The sequence below is a fragment of the Neovison vison genome, chromosome 4, assembly GCF_020171115.1.
Source record: "Neovison vison isolate M4711 chromosome 4, ASM_NN_V1, whole genome shotgun sequence".
Taxonomy (NCBI): Eukaryota; Metazoa; Chordata; class Mammalia; order Carnivora; family Mustelidae; genus Neogale; species Neogale vison.
Genome location: NC_058094.1, coordinates 20,896,440 through 20,916,079, shown reverse-complemented (window position 1 = coordinate 20,916,079; position 19,640 = coordinate 20,896,440).

Here is a 19,640-nt window from a genome sequence, read left to right as displayed (position 1 = left end):
TTCCCTGACACATCACTTGAGCCCCTTCTCATTACATTGCCCCTTAGCACGTGGAAGTCCAGAACACCATCCCTCAATAGACAGCTGCTCTGTCTCTCAACCCTCAACCTCTCCAGAATCACTACTTCAGAATATCAAGATGTGTGTATACTTGTGTACATATATGTAACTTTCTTTACTGAGGGACCGGGTAATTTTAAAAAGCAATTGACCCACCAAAGTTTTTAGGGTCTAGAAATGACTCCGTATAATACTCTAATGGTAGATACATGTTACTATGCATTTGTTCAAACCCATAGAATGTACAACACCAAGAAAGAACCCAATGTAAACTATGGACTTTGGGTGATAATAGGTTATCAAGGTAGGTTCACCAGTCATAACAAATGTAAGCTTTGGTGGGGGATGTTGTTAATGGGGAAGCTGTGCATGTGTGGGGACGGGGGTATATGGGGATTCTCTGTATACTCTGCTTAATTTTGTCATGAACCTAAAACTGTTCTAAAAAATAAAGTCTATTGAAAAAAAAAAATAGAGCCAAGTACTAAATATAACTTTTCCAGGGTCCAAACATATGTGCGTTGACTAAGAAGGCAACCCTTTCCTAGATGGGTTCTCTTTAAATACATCCACAGTTTCTATTCTGATTTCCCTATCCCTGGTTTTGCTTCTGTATCCTTGAGAGCCTTGTCTTCTGGATTTCTGCATTGAATCTCTATTCTGGAAAACTCCAACCCTTATCCATCGGGTCCTTCTGGGACTCATTGTGATTTCCCTTATTAAGTCATTTCCCAAGTACAAGTCCTTGAGTTCAGGGTAGGACCCTGGAGCTTTTATTTGGACAACCAGTGATTTCTTCTGATAACCTGAAGAGCTGCAGAGTGGTTCAGCACAAGGGGGTCTTGGTGTTTCAAGTCTCACAGCGTCCTTCAGTTTGGGCATATACCCTCCAAGGCAGGTCTGTTAGGGGATTTTCCTAAAGATACTACTTTTGTAAAAACCCTTACAGATTTGTTAGAACAGCACATAGCTCACCCTAAAATTATTTTAATTCTTGGGGAGAACACAGTGTTTTCTAACTGCTTTGTGATTTGCCTTACAACTTTTTCTTCCTTTGAAGGCAATAAATTTCATTATTAGGCAGAGTAATGTAATGTTACATTCCTTTGATGCTTTTAGCATGTATCGCTTTGGACCTGATGGATCAAGAAAGGAGCCATATGCTTCCAGAAGACTGCTCCCTTGATTCTAAGAAAGAACACATGAAGGACCATTTAAGCAAGTAAGTAGCCAGACCTTGTGCCAGGCACTAGAAATGGAAATATAAATGATAACAAATTTTCTTCTCTGAGACTTGGCTTTAAAAGGGCATTTGTCCATTTATTAGTCCATATGTCAATTACATTTTGGACCAGGTACTGCCCTGGGTATGAGCACTGTGTTTGACTGGCTTTCCTGGGAATATACAGAATATTGGGAACTGTGTGCAGATGGTTTCCTGGGGAAAATCTGGGGAGACAGACCTGAGTGAAAGTGAAGATGACAGGATGGGGCCAGGAGAGAAGCCGGTGCTCTGTGTGCTTGCAAGTAAGGCCCCGCCTGGTTTTCCTGGGAGGGCTGGAGCTAACCCTATAGAGTTGTCCTGAAGAGGAAACGAGGTCAGGCCATTGTATGCCAATGTCACCTGGTTATTGGTGGCCCAGTGTCCCTGAAGGGGGCAAGAACTGCAGGGAAGGCAGGTTTTTTGCAGCCCGGGACAATGCCCAGCAAAGGACATGGCTTTGAGCCTGCAGTTATCAGTATCTTCAGGAGCTAGGAGATGGGAGGAAATCTGTGAGAATATAACATCCACTCTTGGGATATACTGGGAACAAGGATCCATTCATGCTCTCTGGGAGTTGATAGTCTAGTGAATGAGATGTAGTAGCAAATAGATAAGTAACAGTAGAACTAAGTAAGTTACCAGGAGATGGTAAGTTCTATGAAGATGCAGAGTGAGAGCACCTAGCCCAGTCTTAGGGTTCCGCAGAAGGATTCCCAAAGGAGGTGATGGTAATGAGGTAAGGAATTAGACATGTGAAGGCAGAGGGGATGGGAGCTGTTAGAGAAAGCGTCCTCCTGGGTTGAGAATGTGGCCTGGACGCCTGACATCATTGAGAGTGGCCGGAGTGGAACGCGTAGAGTGTTGTGCAAACTCAGCCAAAGGAGCTACGTGAAGGCTTGAACCCGAACACTGGACCCGAAAGAGCCGGGGCCACCTGGTCTGGCAGCTGGGGGTTTTATCCTGATGATGTTGACATTCTCAGGTTCCAGCGGGCGGGTCCAGGAGCAAATTCGCACTTCGGGAAGATTATTCTGGCTGCAGCATAGAGAAAGGAATGGAGATAAAAGAGCAACACAAGGGGCTCTTAGAGTGACTGTGTGGGCTGCGATTCCATTAGTTTCCAGTGAGAAATGGTAGTGACTTAAAATGGAGGCCCGTCAGGTGGGACGGAGAGAAATGGATGGATTTGAGAGATATTAAGGAAGCAGAATCTGTAAGACTTGACTGATGGGCTATGGGTCTTTAGGGAGAAGAGGAGTCAACCTCAGATTTGTCTTTGAGCCATAGCAGGCTGGCAGTGGTATGAAAGATGAATCCAAGAGACTGTCAGGCTGAAACAAGGGAACCAATTAGAGCCATGATAAACAATGTCGTTTTGTACAGGAACCCATCCAGGGACCAAAAAAAAAAAAAGTTTATGACTATGCTCATTTCAATCAAATGAAAATAACATTATAGAATTCTGTGAAGATAATATGTATAATCTTAGAAATAAAATTACCTTTCTTAGAAGAATGTCAGTGAGAAAACTGGCTCTGTGTCTAGCCACTTAAATATGAATGTCTGGACCAAGTTCAGACATGGCACCATGAACACAGCTCATTTTTTGGTTCCTATTCCTGTGGCACTTTGGACCTCACAGAAGCATTCTAGAATATGCTCCTTTTTTATCCTTGATGCAACCTTGCAGGCAGGACTTACTAGGTTTCCAGTACACAGAAGCAGAAACAGAGAAGGAAGGGAAATGGCTTCACTTGCCATATGGCAAAGTTGAATCTAGAATATTCATTCCATTCAGTGCTATGTCTCCCGAGGTTGCAGCCTTTGCTGTCAGACATCATGCAGATGAAATCAATGTGCTGGCTCCCTGCTTTCTTCAGCAGCCTGGGCTTCTTGTCCTACTGGCTGTAGGATTGTCTGTCTGCTTAGGGGCACAGAGGCGAGGATGGCAGGAACTGCTCCTTTACCAGGAAACCCGGGACAATGCCTGTTTCTCCTGAGGCGGCGGGGGGGGGGTGGTGGGGTGGTGGTGGTGGTGCTGGTCACCCAAGCGTTCTTGCCACCTTACTGCATTCATGCCACTTCTGGGGACCTCTGCTCTGGAACCCCCTGTCAGGCAGGCTTTGACTTTCAGTTACTTGGAGCCCAGGCACTGGGCAAGACAGAAATGGTTTCTCCAGATGTGGATCCTGTGCTTTGTAGAGTCTGAAAACTTTCCAACCAAGTTGAACTTGGTCTCTGGGTTGTATGTTGTAGCCAAATGAACTAGGTGAGCCAAAAGAACCTCTCTTCCCAAATCAGCAATTCTATAACCTCTAGAATCTGGTCTCTTCCCTTAGCTAGAGCAGAGATGAGGAGAACCAGCAAGGGAGAGGGAAGAGAGAGGAGGGGCAGGGAGGACTCTGTTCTGAAACTGTCCCTTCAGTCTGCAGTTTCTGACCACACAACAGCCTCCTTCATGTCAGGCGATTGCAGTATCAATGAGAAGGGAGCTTGTGTCTTAATCTGGCAATTTAGAAATTAAATATGCAATTAAATATGATTATGGATAAGCTTGAAATAGATTTTCTGAATATAAACAATCACATGTACAGATGCATGCATTTATTCACTAGTCTCGCCACAAGCACGCTGTGGTCTTTTTTACCAGCTTTATTGAGCTATAATTGATGTGGAACATTGTATAAATTTGATATACAATGTATTGATTTCATACGCTTATAAATTGCAAAATGATTGCTACCAGAGTGTTACCTCCATCATGTAACAGAATTACCATTTTTTGTGTGTGGGGTAAGAACACTTAATATCTACTCTCATGGTGATGTTCACAAATATCACACAGCATTATTAACCATAGTCACCGTGCTATGCATTAAATGCCCCGAACTTATTTGTCTTATCACTGAAAGTTTGTACCCTTTGACCAACAAACCAACATCCCCTCAATTTCCCCCTACTTCCCAGCCCGTGGTGACTACCACTGTACTCTGTTCCTATGAGTTTAGCTTTTAAAGATTCCATACATAAGCGTGTTTGTATCATTCAGTGTTTGTCTTTCTGTGACTTCCTTCACCTCGCATATGCCCTCAACATCCACCACTGTTGTCACAAATGGCAGGATCTCCTTCTTTCTGGTGGCTGAATAATATTCCATTGTGTGTGTGTGTGTGTGTGTGTGTGTGTGTGTGTACATATCTCCATATAAATGATGGACACTGAGTTGCTTCCCTATCTTGGCTATAATGAGTAATGCTGCAGGGGGCATGGAAAAACAGGGAGTGGTTTGAATTGCTGTGGGTGGTTAGTACAGGTTTTGGTGTTTTTCATCTTTCTTAGCCTTTACCTCTGAAGCCCACCTCTACCCTGAACTGCCTTTTCTACTTCCAGAGCCTCATAATGATTGTCTTTGAAATGACCATCAGGTTGAGCAGGGAACTGCCCTTAGCATTGCAAATACTGGTTATAGACAGTTGCAGATCACCTCTCCTCTCAGTTGCAAAAGTAATATATAAGTGATAATAATAAATAATAAAAGTAATATATAAGTGATAATATGAACTACTGCCATCTTTGGAACATTTACTATTAACCAAATCTGAGCTAAGTACTTTATACACACTAACTTAATGATAGGTTGCGATTCAATTATAGTATGGTATTAGGGTTTTTGGGACTTTTATGGCAATAAGTTAGGCATTGCCATACCTCTTTTTTCATTAACTTGATCCAGTTCTATGAATTGTACTGTGTGCAGGATTCAAAAGGCCAAATTTGCCAATTTTATCTAGACCCTCTGTGAAGTAAGGAAAATGCCTCTTTTTACATTTTTATACTTTTCACAAGGGAATGCCAAAATACATTGTCTCTATTATTTTCTTCCCCTGAGAAGGGAGCTTGTGTCTTAAGAGCTCCCGCTCTTCAGGACCACATCTGACTCCCTAGAATCTCCTTTAAGGACATGTCTCAGGCCAAGCAGTCTTCCGAAAGCAGCGGTTCTCAGTGATTTACCCCTCTGATGCAATCCTATAGGGAATAGGCGCATTTTGACAAAACCCCCAACTGAAAGGCTATCTCAGAAGGTTGTGGAAATGCTAAGGGAGGCTGCAGATGACCTGTGATTCCCAGCATGGCCCAGTGACACCTCCCTCACTCTGCCCTTTAGGCATATGCAACGCACAATAATATAATTGGAACGATTTTGGGTGCATTCTAATTTGTTCAATTTAAAATCAGTTTGCTTTGAATTTTATGGCATAAACACACAACGCAAAAAAAAAAAAAAAAAAGTCACACCTGTATGTACGAAGTTCTATGGAGATCTCCGGAAAAAAACAAAAAAAAAAACCCACAAAAAACTACTGGAAATAAGTGAGTTCATCAAGGTCAGAGGATACAAGATCGATTTACAGAAATCAATTGTAATTTTATGTACTGGCAATGAGCAATCTGACAATGAGATTTAGAAAACAGTTGCATTCACAATAGCACCAAGAAGAATAAAGTACTGAGGAATAAATTAAACAGAGGGAAAGTGAGACGTGAACCTTGAAAATTATAAAACATTGGTGGAAATAGTTAAAGAGGATCTAAATGAATGGAGAAGCATTCCATGTTCATGAGTTGGAAAATGTTAGTTCTCCTTAATTGCTTTCAGAATCCTGAGGGATTTTGGTGCACCTGTGCTGCTCCTTTCCTGGGCCATCCTGTTATCCAGAAGCTGGGCCAGAGTTGGTTTCTCTGGTTGCCGATCTTGGTACTTTGTAAAGATTGAGAAGTGTCAGTTGAAATTGGTTTCCCAGTCATATGTGGTAGCCAAATGAACTAATTATAGGTAAACAAGGCCTCTGTTACCATCCATGACCATAGCGGCTCAAAAAACATCATTAATCAAATGAAAGGACAAGCCACAGACTAGCTTGAGAAGAATTTTGTAAATCATCTGTTTCATAAAGGACTGATGTCCAGAATGTATATTGTATCTCGATAATAAGGCAGACAACCCACTAAATACCTGGGCACAGTATTGGAATAGACTTTTCCCTAGAGAAGGTATGTGAAGGGCCCACAAGTAGTACATGGAAAGGTGCCCAACACCATTAGATATTAGGGATGTGAAAAATAAAAGCAAAAGGAGATACCCCTTCCAATGCACTAGAATGGCTATAATAAAAAAGAGACAAAAGTAAGTGTTGTGGAGGATGTGGAGAAACTGAAACTCACACTGTACTGGTGGGAGGTAAAATGGTGCAACCACTTTGGATGACGGGTTCTCAGGTTCTTAGAAAGCTACCATATGACTCAGCAATTCCACACTGAAGTATCGACCTAAGAAAAATGAAAATATAATACACAACATTTTTAAATGAATGTTCATAGTGTTGCTATAACACAAAACCTCAGACTAGATCCAAATGCCCATCACCATGTAAACACATAAACAAAACATGGTATCATCACCCATTGGAATACTCCCCAGTAATAAAAAGAAAGGAACTACTTAGTTACTCTACAACACAGAGAAACCTCAAGAACTATGCCAACTGGTACTGGCATAAAAACAGACACATAGACCAGTGGAACAGAGTAGAGAGCCCAGATATGGACCCTCAACTCTATGGTCAATTAATCTTCGACAAAACAGGAAAAAATATACAGTGGAAAAAAGACAGTCTCTTCAATAAATGGTGCTGGGAAAACTGGACAGCTATATGTAGAAGAATGAAACTCGACCATTCTCTTACACCACACACAAAGATAAACTCAAAATGGATAAAAGACCTCAACGTGAGACAGGAACCCATCAGAATCCTAGAGGAGAACGTAGGCAGTAACCTCTTCGATATCAGCCACAGCAACTTCTTTCAAGATACGTCTCCAAAGGCAAAGGAAACAAAAGTGAAAATAAACTTTTGGGACTTCATCAAAATCAAAAGCTTCTGCACAGCAAAGGAAACAGTCAAAAAAACAGAGAGGCAGCCCACGGAATGGGAGAAGATATTTGCAAATGACAGTACAGACAAAAGGTTGATATCCAGGATCTATAATGAACTCCTCAAACTCAACACACACAAAACAGGCAATCATATCAAAAATGGGCAGAAGATATGAACAGACACTTCTCCAATCAAGACATAGAAATGGCTATCAGACACATGAAAAAATGTTCATCACCACTAGCCCTAAGGGAGATTAAAATTAAAACCACATTGAGATATCACCTTACACCAGTTAGAATGGCCAAAATTAACAAGACAGGAAACAACATGTGTTGGAGAGGATGTGGAGAAAGGGGAACCCTCTAACTGAAGAAATCCAGAAACAAAAGATCACATATCATGTAGTTCTCCATATATATATATATATGAAATATCTGGAAGAGGTGATCTCTAGGGACCAAAGGAGATCATTTGCTGGGGCTGGTCTGAGAATTGACTGTAAAAGGGCACAAAAAAGTTTGGGAGGAGAAGAGAGTCTCAGGGTAATTAGGATGATAGAAATGTTTTAAAACTAGATTGTGGTGACATTTGCACATCTGTAGGCTTTTACTAAAAATTATTGACTTGTAACTTTATTATGGGTGAACACTATGAATATTGTACCTTCATATAGCTGTTAATAAAAATTAAATAGAGGGGGGTGGGGTTATGGACATTGGGGAGGGTATGTGCTTTGGTGAGTGCTGTGGAGTGTGTAAACCTGGCGATTCACAAACCTGTACCCCTGGGGATAAAAATATATGTTTATAAAAAAAATTAAAAAAAATTAAATAGAATAACCAGGATGGAGGGTGGGAGATCCACATAAAACAAGTTTAGCAATAAATTGATAGTCCTTGAAGCTAGATGGTAGGTAATGAGGGGTCATTATATATTTTGCCTTTCTGCAGTCTGTGTCCACTTAAAATTTTCATAATAAAAAATTAAAAGGAAATATTAAACAAGGGAAATGTCAGACTTCTTTATTTCTTTATGTGAAATGAAGTCTGACTCAGTCTTTCTATTACAAGGATGAAAGAAAACTAAATCTCAGTCATCACAGAGGTGATCTCGTGCTGGGATCACTCAGCAATTTGGGAGGCTCATGGGATGCTTCAAGTCTTCAGGCTATCAGTCATGGGGATATGAGTGCTATCTGTAAGGAATGATTCTCAGAAGTCAACAGTGTTGCATTTATATGCAGAACAGAGGAGGAATCTCTGGTCTGTGGTACCCAAATTTAGAGCCAGCCTCCCCAGATCCCTTCTGGTTCAGGATCCCGGGTTCTCATTCCCTTCTGAGTCTTGATCCATTTTTGCCCAACTTGGGACATGACTTTTTTGATAGTGGGGTAAACCACAGACCTACATCCTCTTCTCAGCTGTGAGAGTAACTTCTCCAGGCTCATTCCAGCCCTCTTATTGATGCAGGAGGGCTGGGTTCTTGTCTCATGGAGTTGAAGAATGAATCTGGCAGACAAAAGAGAGTGACTAAAGCAACAGAAGTTTATTAAGCGAGGATACAGAAAACACTCTCAGGAGTGAGAGGGGTCCTGACAGGGTTCCCACTGAGGGCTTTTAGGGTTGGTCTTTTATAGAAAGTTAACTAGGGATCGTAAGTCTTGTTGACTTACCCACTGACAGCACCTTTGTGTAAGCAGGACTAGTAATAACATCTTTAATGACTTCTTGTAAGGTCTGATTATTTTCTGTCAACCACAAGAGACTGTCATAAATAAGACTCCCCCATCGGACACCTAGGCCAGGGTGGGCTGGACTGTTCTTTTTTCTCCGGTTTCCTTACACCTCCACGTTTTGGGGATTTCTGTGAGTCTGATCATGGAACCCTCCATCTTTTTCTCTCTACGTAGTCCTGCCTGTTCCTTTCTCATTATCTTAACCTCTTTCCTGGATTTTGGCTTTTCCAACAGCCAGAAGAGAAGTTCTTCTTATAGCTTCTTCTATTTAGGCTGTGCTCATGCACCTGAAGTATGGGTTCAAAAAAATATTCTTTGACTTTAATACGTGTGTGCATGCACGCACATAATGTGTGTGTGTAAAATACAAAGACTGTAATATACCAGTCCCTCCTTTTTCCAAACTCGTCTTCAGCATGTAAGCCTTGGTGCATTCACTTATTTAATCATTGATAATCATTGCGGCACTGGAAGTGTCGTGCTGAACAGAGCCCACAGAGGCTCTGCCTCTGTGCAGCTTAGACTCTAGGATGTTTTCAAACTTTAATGTGCCTAAGAAGCATGCGGCAGTACAGTTAAGATGCAGTCCCTGATTGCCCGCATCTGGACGCTGCTCGAGATCTGCATTCTTAACAAACTCCCGTGCCATGGCAGTGGCTGCTGGTGTCCGAAACTCGTTCTGGGTGGGATGCAGGGAGATTTTGGAGAACACTGAAGTTAATCCTCCATGAGTTTCCATACTGAATTATTTGCAACAGGTTCCTTTTGTAGTGCAGAGGGAGGGTCATTGACAGACTCACCCTGCAGCACCCCACACCTGTCACTTGGCCCCCAAGTAAGGTATTTCTTTCTTTCGTCATGGACACACCCCACCCTCCCAACAAAGAAGCAGCCTGATAACAGACCGCACCCTGTCCCACACCCTTTTGTGCTGGCATCCAGAGGCTTCTCTGATTAATTCACAGGTCAGGAATTGTGTGTCAGCCTTCCCTTAGGGAACTGATCCTGCTTTCCACTTCAAAGGCCCATCTGGCAGGTATCAAAGGTGTGTAGATCTTTGGAACTGAACTTGAGCTTTTTCTGGTCTTATATTTTAACTCCTTCCTGCTCCCCACCTCTATGTTATTATGTTAACAATAAGAAGGAAAAATAGGGGAAAAGCACCCTTGTTTTTTTTGTTTGTTTGTTATTTATTTTCAGCATAACAGTATTCATTATTTTTTTCACCACACCCAGTGCTCCATGCAATCCGTGCCCTCTATAATACCCACCACTTGGTACCCCAACCTGCCACCCCCCCGCCACTTCAAACCCCTCAGATTGTTTTTCAGAGTCCATAGTCTCTCATGGTTCACCTCCCCTTCCCATTTTCCCCAACTCCCTTCTCCTCTCTAACTCCCCATATCCTCCATGCTATTTGTTATGCTCCACAAATAAGTGAAACCATATGATAATTGACTCTCTCTGCTTGACTTATTTCACTCAGCATAATTTCTTCCAGTCCCGTCCATGTTGCTACAATAGTCGGGTATTCGTCCTTTCTGATGGAGGCATAATGCTCCATAGTGTATATGGACCACATCTTCCTTATCCATTCGTTTGTTGAAGCGCCCTTGTATTGCCTTGTTTTTTATACACCTTATTTCCCCTGGAAAGCAATCCCACTGGGTTTGTGTGGTTGTTCCATGAAGTGGGTTAATTCCCTGTAGGCCCCGTGGCTATAGTTCAGAAGAGCCGGCTTCTAAACAGCCAGGTTGATCAGGCATTTATGTACCCAGCCACAGCCGGGGAGGTTGTCTAGTGATGCCAGCTTAGTGGAGTGGTGCCTCTAGGAAACGGTTCTAATGGCATCTTTGGAAAGGCAGACAAAAATATCTGTAAAATGAAGTTCTTACAACTTCATGACAGTAATAAATACTTAGGGGGGGAGAAAGAAAAACCCTACATGTCTGTATTTGCTTCCTATTGCTGTTCTAACAGATTGTGTTAGATTTAGTGACTTTAAAACACATGCTCACTCTTGAAGTTCTGGAGGTCACATGTCTGTGATCAGTTTTGCTGGGCTAAAGTCAAAGTGTGTGGGGGTGGGGTGGGAGGTGGTGACCTGACTGGGTGGAGGCCAGCTTCGTGGGTGGCGAAAGAATTCACCCCAGGCAGAACAAAGGACATAGAAGTTTATTGAATGCTTTGCAAGGAAGCAGGGAGCAGGATAGCCAAGGAGAGACTATCTGGACAAGGCTGTAGAGAAGGAGGTAGGGGAAGGCGAGGAGGTATGGAAATATATGCAGTTGTCCTTTTCTAGCATCTATGTCCGGGTGTAATTGGCCCATCAGTCACCTAGGGTTTATGGATATTTTGAGATGGGTCGCCTCTGCATCTGCTTGGATTCAGCCAGGGGACGGGGGCCCCTGTGGGCCCTTCTGCCTAACTCAAGTTCTCATTGTTCAAGTCAATTACTTGAAAGGGGCTTCTGCAGTGTGAGGGTTGGTTCGTTGTGGGGTCTCTGAAGGCATCTTGTTTCTTTGTCTTTTTCAGCTCTATTGGCCCCCCTATTTTCCTTGGCTTGTGGCCCCCTCCATCCGTGTTCAAAGCTCATCGTTTCAATCTCTGATTCTGTCATCATGTTGCCTTCTCTTCCGACTCTGACTCCCCCTGCAGCCCTTTCTGGAGGACTGGTGATTACTTCAGGTCCGCGAAGATAATCCAAGGTAATATCCTCTTTTTTTAGGCTTAATCCCTTAACATTAAGATCCTTAATTTATTCATGTCTGCAAAGTCCCTTTCACTCTATCAGGTAACATTGTCCAGTTCCTGGGATTATGATGCGGACCTCAAGGGGACCATTATTCAGTAGCAGGCCATGGGAAGTAGTTAATCGTGTTATATTTATTCAGTGGAATATTTTACAGATGTTAAATCTCTTGAATAGCATTTAATGAAAACCGAAAGTACTGTAATGCATTCGGCATTTGTTCACTGTGTCTAATGCTTCCTATGTTCCGGGCTCTGTTCTGAGCACTGGGTGTAGAGTCGGGAGTGAAGTCCAGCCCTCTTGCATCTTATGTCCTGGTCAAAGAGACAGACAATGAGCAAATAAATTAATAAGCAGAGTAATTTCAACTAGCAATAAGTGCTATAAAGCCAGTTGGGTTGGGGGCACTGAGGGGGGTGACCGTGCACAGAGAATCAAGTAAGACTCCCTGGAGAGGTTACATTTCCACTAAGACCTGATGAAGAGAAGGAGCCAGCCACGTGCCAGCCACTGGTAGAATGTTGTAGGCAGAAAGGAAAGCAAAGACTAATGACCTTTTTTGAGGTTGACAGTTGTTTGGTGCATACCAACGACTAAGGCTGGTGTGGCTGGGCATGGGTGTCAAGGGGAGAGGTAGGACAGGTGGGCAAGAGGAAGGATGATGCCAACCAGCGGCTGGCAGATAACCACTGGATGCTCATCCTGACTTCCCATCTTTCTTCTTTCCCATGGAGACAACCAGTTTAGTGTCAAGCATTGATACATGTAGTTAAAATATTGCTCTTGCTCCTGAAGTAGGGACTAGGAGGTTTGGGGCACTTCCTTGACAATAAAGATGTCCAGTAAAACCAGTGTGTAGAAGGAGGACTTTTGGCTTTTAACTCCTTTCTCTCTGGAACATGGACTGCATCCTAGAAATGGAGCAGAGCCTTGTAACCATGAACCTGAAAGCTTTGGGCTAATAATTTTGGAGCATTAAAAGTGCCTGGGAACTTGAGGGGGCCATGTGGCTATTACTCTCATTCAAAAAACCTACCTCCAGATTCCTGTTTGGTTGGGCTACTGGAACCAGGATTCTAAGACGTGAATTGGAATCCGATCCCTCAATGATAAATAGAGTAAGAATTGTATATTTTTTTCTGTGTGTAACTGGAAATTACCATTGGAAGGTTTTAAGCAGGAGAGCAATATGGTCTGATTTATATTTGTGACAAATGGTCCTATCTACTCTATGGATACTAGATGGTAGGTCCCACTGGGGGCATCAAGTAAATGATCATTGCAGTAATTCAAGAGAGGGAAGATGCTAGCTTAGATGAGGGTTATGGCAGTGAAGGTGGGGAAACAGTTTGTATTATACTAAGTTAAAAAAGGGAAACAGTAAGATATATTTACTTTCTATACAGTATAAAATAATAGTAACCAACATTTATTGAGTATCCTTTATGGCCGGATAAGGTTTTAAGCATTTACATATACTAACTTACTCATTTTATTGTTATACTAGTTGTGGGAAGTAGGCATTATTTTTATCCACATTTTACAAGTAAGAAAACTAAGAAGTGAAAAGGCTAAATAATTTTGTAGTAAGTTATGGAAAATGCCTTCCTCCGAGTGTGTGTGTGTGTGTGTGTGTGTATTTGGGAGGTTCTGTATGTGGGTGTGCAGATAGGGAGATACAGATGGGGATACCCTAGGGAAAAAAAGCTAAAAGGAAATTACCAAATATTTTAAAAGTTTTATGTCTGGGCAATAGGATATCATGCAATTTTTCTTCTTTATGCTTTTCTTATTTTCCAGTGTTTCTACAGTGAACCTGGACTATATTTACATTCTGGAGCATAATTAATACGTAAAAGATACCGTAGTTTAGAATCATGGTATTAATGCATTTTATATCATGTCAGCTGCTTTGAGGCATGGACAGAAAGGGTCATAGCACAGTTACCACAACCAGATAGAAAGCTGAGCTGTGGAAATGAAATCATGGACCAGGTGAAGTTTCTAGATCTTTAGGGCATAGCGATGGCTTCTTCATCCTAGTCCTGTCATCCGTCCACTCACTGGTGGATAGTCCTCTTCAAACAAGGAGACTTTTCAGCTTTTCCATACTCTGACATTGTAGATACAGAGCAGCCTTTCAACATGGTCTGCTTATCCAGATGTGCTCCCAACATCTGGATTCTATATGCCACGTTGGCTTTCTCTGAAGAATTTCCCGTGTCCAACATGACATTATTTAGTGTATTTATGTTGGAGAACCCGCAGGGAAATACTACACCTGTGTTATATATGTGAATGTGTGGTTATAAATTGCAGAACAACAAATCATTAGAAGGTGAATCCACTTATCAAATTCCTAAGAGCTGTTCAGAGAAAAGTCACATAAACTACTTACTTCTCTGTATCCTTTGCCAGAGCCAGTCAATGAGGAGAGGGCATCAAAACCCAATTTAGGGCTAGGGGACCCCAAAACTAACCTTTTAGACTCCAAATCCTGAAATTAGCAGAAAACATTATTTAACGTCTCTGCAGGCACAGAACATTTATTTCATTTCTTAGAATCATCCAGTCTCCATTTTCTCAGACTCCTCTGCGTGTCTACTGTTTGCTTAGTTCTTAGCACTAAGCCTTGTGCATCAATACCATGAATATATTAGAAGAAAAAGAGTACAGCCCTAAATATATCAAAAATAGAATACATGAGATAGTAAAATAATGGACTAAAAAGTATGCACATATCTTTTTTTTCTTAAGGATTTGAGAACATTGGAGTATGTGCTCCTTGTTTTTACATAGACAATTTGAAGGACATAAAATCCATGATGTACTGAAAAACTTATGGTAGGAACTGAGGGCAAAAGTCTAAATACACCACACTTTGTTCTTTAAAAATAGCTCTGTGTTTCATTACCTTTTCTGCCACCTATTAGATTTGACTAATTCATAAGTGAAAGTAGCCTTTGGATTATGTAGTCAAGTTACACGGAATGTCATTGGGGAAGAAAATGATGAGGAAGAAACAGTGTTCATTATACAATCAAGAACTGTGAAAAAGATTAGAGTAGAGAGGCTTTAGAAGAATTGTTTTTGTTTGTTTGTCTGTCTGTCTGTTTTTCTTTGAAATAGATAACAGGAGCTTAGTTGAAGCTGCCTGACAATACAAGGGTTTGGCTAAAATAAAGAGAGCAGGTTTCAGTAGAGCAAGGCACTCCTTCCTAAATGGACTAATTCTGATAAATCACCAAGACATGGGGCTGTCAGATTCCAGACAATGAATTTATACAGAAGGAAACAAAACCCCATAGATGTTTTTATTGCAGATGTTCTCACTGTGTCAGAGCCAAGCTATAAAACAGGCAAAGAACTGAGCATAATTACAGCCTATCTCAACGAAGTGAGGACAACTGGTTGGAGAAAAGCTCCATGGAAGCCCATTGCACTGGGGGTGGGTGGGTGGTGGGTTCTCTCAGCAGGACCAGAAGTCAGGTTCAGGGGCAGGAACTGTGCTGTGCAAAGCTGTGGGTCTGATTTGTAGACAGTCAGTTGGGTTATCTTAGGTGGGCAGTGGAAGAATGAGCCTAAGTTCTGGAACCAGGGGTTTGGAGCTTGGCCTTCGCCCTCACATGATGCAGGGTTCCCTTGGGGAAGGCAGCAGCTTCTCTGAGCCAGTTTTCATATTCATAAAATATAGTGCTGTGTCTATGTGCACCGTGCGGACTGTTCCAACTCGGGCATTCTGATTCTTTCTCTTTAGAACCTTGGCTTTTTTTCTTTACTCCAATGGCAGGGCAGTACTGAAAGTTTAATTGCCAACAAATGAAAAGGGAAAATCCAAATGTCAGAAAAGACACTTATAGCCTGACGATCCCTGGTGTGAAGGACAATATTATCATTTGTCAAATATTTCACTTTCCCACTTCTTCCCTGAAGAACCCCTCCTTGTGTGAGATTTATAGGTCTCTGCCCTGTTGAAGTCAGGAGTGGCCATGTCAACATGCTTTGTTTAATGGAATACAGATGGAAGTCATATATGTCACTTCCAAGATGAGGGGATATTAGGTTTGTGATGTCTCTTCTCTGTACGATGGCCACAGATACATCTGAGATAGAGGATGTTCTCTCAGCCTGAGTCTGGAGTGACTGATATTTGGAGTAATTAATGATCATGCATTGTGAGCAAGAAATAAACCTTTGTTTTAAGCCACTGCAGTTTTGTGGATCATTGGTGATCACGGCAAAACAACATTCTGGGAATGGCCGACTATGAAAAGCAGTCCTGATTTCTTGATTATGATTCCAACAAAAAATCAGAATTTTAAACCTTTTTTTAAGAAGAGGAATCCATCAAAATCCTGGAGGAATCCATCAAAATCCTGGAGGAGAACATAGACGGTAACCTCTTTGACATCAGCCACAGCAACTTCTTTCAAGACGCGTCTCCAAAGACAAGAGAAACAAAAGCGAAAATGAACCTTTGGGACTTCATCAAGATAAAAAGCTTCTACACAGTGAAGGAAACAGTCAACAAAACAAAGATGCAACCCACAGAATGGGAGAAGCTATTTGCAAATGACACTACAGACAAAGGGCTGATATCCAAGATCTATAAAGAACTTCTCAAACTCAATACCCCAAAAATGGGCTGAAGACATGAGCAGACACTTCTCCAAAGAAGACATACAAATGGCTAACAGATACATGAAAAGTGTTCATCATCACTAGCCAACAGGGAAATTCAAATCAAAACCACACTGAGATACCACCTTATACCAGTTAGAATGGCAACATTTGATAAGGCAAGAAACAACATGTGTTGGGAGAAGTTGTGCAGAAAGGGGAACCCTCTTACATTGTTGGTGGGAATGCAATTGGTGCAGCCACTTTGGAAAATAGTGTGGAGATTCCTTAAGAACTTAAAAATAGAGCTTCCCTATGACCCTGCAATTGCACTACTGGGTGTTTACCCCAAAGATACAGATGTAGTGAAAAGAAGGACCACGTGCACCTCAGTGTTCATAGCAGCAATGTCCACAAGAGCCAAACTGTGGAAGATCCAAGATGCCCTTCGACAGATGAATGTATAGATTGGATGTGGTCCATATACACAATAAAATATTACTCAGCCATCAGAAAGGATGAATACTCAACTTTTGCATCAACATAGTTGGGACTAGAGGAGATTATGCTAAGTGAAATAAGTCAAGCAGAGAAAGCCAATTATCATATGGTTTCACTTATTTGTGGAACATAAGGAATAACATGGAGGCCATTAGGAGAAGGAAGGGGAAAATGAAGGGGGAGAAATCGGAGTGGGAGATGAACCATGAGAGACTATGGACTCTGGGAAACAAACTGAGGGTTTTAGGAGGGAGGGCAGCGGGTAGGGAGGTGAGTTAGCCCTGTGGTGGGTATTAAGGAGGGCACATATTGCATGGAGCACTGAGTGTTATACACAAACAATGTATCATGGAACACTCATCAGAAACTAATGATATACTATATGGTGACTATCATAACACAGTAAAAAAACCAAAATGGTCTCTTTTCTCTAATCCTCATTTAAGTACTTTCATATACATGTATATTTGGTATATACATATATATGTTTGTATATGGATATGTGCATATGTATGTAGGATATATACACATATATACATGCGTATGTTGTATGTATAAGTTAAATATATGAATTTTCTCCTAATGTCTATGTCATGTACCCCAGTGTAGGCACTAGGCTATGGAAGATTTGAGTAATTTTGTTTCCATTTAGTCTATGATGCCTTTAATTTTCTTCCATGAACAAGGTTGCCTCTATGCCTTTTATCTATTTATCCAGTGAATAGTTTTTGATCACCTACTAAGTGGCGGTAATCCCTGGAGATGCCAGAGTGAAGAGATAAACATGGTCCCTTAAGTCGGTCCTATTATATCTTCCAGTGGCCTCAAGGAGGCAGGTCCCAGACCCAGTGATAAATGACATGCTGGTAATCACACAGTGTGGTAGTCGAACCTACAGTAAGCATTTTAAATCAGGGCTTTGGCACCAAGGGAGGATTTCTAGAGGAAGTGACGTCAAATCCAAGAGCTGAAGAGTAAATAGTGATTAGGTGGGAGAAGTGTGTGTGTGTGTGTGTGTGTGTGTGTGTGTGTAAAGAGTGGTCAGGGAGGGGCGTCTGGGTGGCTCAGTCATTAAACGTAGGCCTTCAGCTCAGGTCATGATCCCAGGGTCCTGGGATCAAGCCCCGCATCATGCTCCCTGCTCAGAGGAGAGCATGCTTTTCCCTCTCCCACTTCCCCTGCTTGTGTTCCCTCTCTGAGTGTGTCTCTCTCTGTCAAATAAATAAAATCTTTAAAAAAAAAAAAAAAAAAGATAGGTTGGGGAATTAAGTATACCGGTGAAGAATGTTCCAGGAGAGGAAACCACACCAGTGAAAGACCAGTGATGAAGCCAGACTGCAGATATTAAGGGGGAAGGAGGCATTGTCTGGAAAGGAAGGAAACATGGGGTCAAGTAGGAAATTCTAAGTCCTATTCAGGCCCTGGATTTTTATCTGAAGAGTCACTGGGGAGCCCCTGAAGGGTTTTAAGGAAGATGTTTCCTCTGCCTCTAATACCCTCCATACCCAACCTCCCCCTCCCATCTAATCCACTCAACAACCTCTTCCTCTTTAGAGTCAGATGGAACTCTCTAGAACCTTCCCAGACAGCTGTAGCTCCTTCCTCTCTAACTTGTCATTTGTATATACATAGATATTTCCCTGAACACATTTATATCTATTCACTTTCATCCCTTTCCCACAACTTAAGATCAAAAACTCTTGGGGGCAGGGCCTTGTCTTTTCATCTGTGGATCCTCAGTGACTCTCAGTCCTTGGCTCCTAGCGGACACTCTTTAAATGTGGCAAAAAGAATAAGCAGAAAGAGGAGAGCCTGGGGAGGATCCAACCTGTAAGGAAATGTCACCCCTGAGGCAGAGCAAGTCAGATGCCTCCCGATGCTCTTGGGCCTTTACCACAAAGAACATTTGTTTTTGCGGAGTCTCAGAATGATCTGGTTCAGAGATGACACTTAGCTGGGAAAACTTAGGTCCCAGATCTTGCCACCACCCTTTGCTCTGAGTAACTCAGGCCAGCTGGGGCTTCACCCGTCTTTTCTCATTCTGTTAGCCATTTGCCACCATTGGGAATATCTGTCTAGGCTCCTGCTTCAACCCAGGGTGGCTCAGGTGTGTAGGTAGCTCCATGGCTTTGGAAGCGAGCGGACCTGAAGTCAGGCCTTACTCAACTCTGCCATTGACTCGTTTTGCACTGTAAGTGGAATTCTAAGGTGACTGTCAGCATCCCACACGCTGTACCATCTCCTCACCCCTCCAGCTGCGTGTAGATGGGGCCTGTGGATATGACTGGATAGCATTCCCGTGACCAGGTTACTAACCAGTTGACTTTGAGTGAACCGACCAGGTAATTATCCTTGGGGGCATGTGGTGGGAGAAACGGACTGGCCCAGGAGCTAACAGCCAAGTTGGAAACTGCCGACTGGAGCAATATGGGCAGGCGAGTGTGTGACCTCCACTCCCTGACAGAATTCTGCCAATAGCCAGGGAGCTCAGATGAGGGCTGCAAACCCTAGGTAGGCATCACAGCTCTGGCCCACACCTTGATTTCAGTGTGGAGAAGCCGGAGCAGGTGTCCCAACTCCTGACCCATGAGAACTATGAGATAATGCAATGGCGTTTTTTAAGCTGCCAAGATTGTGGTGATTTTTTTGAATGCAGTAAGGACATATCAATGGAACGCTAATACGCTATGTGACTGTGTGACGTTGGGAAAGTTACCTTCCTTCTCTGAACCTCATTTTCCTCATCTGTGAACTGAGCATGCTAATTTT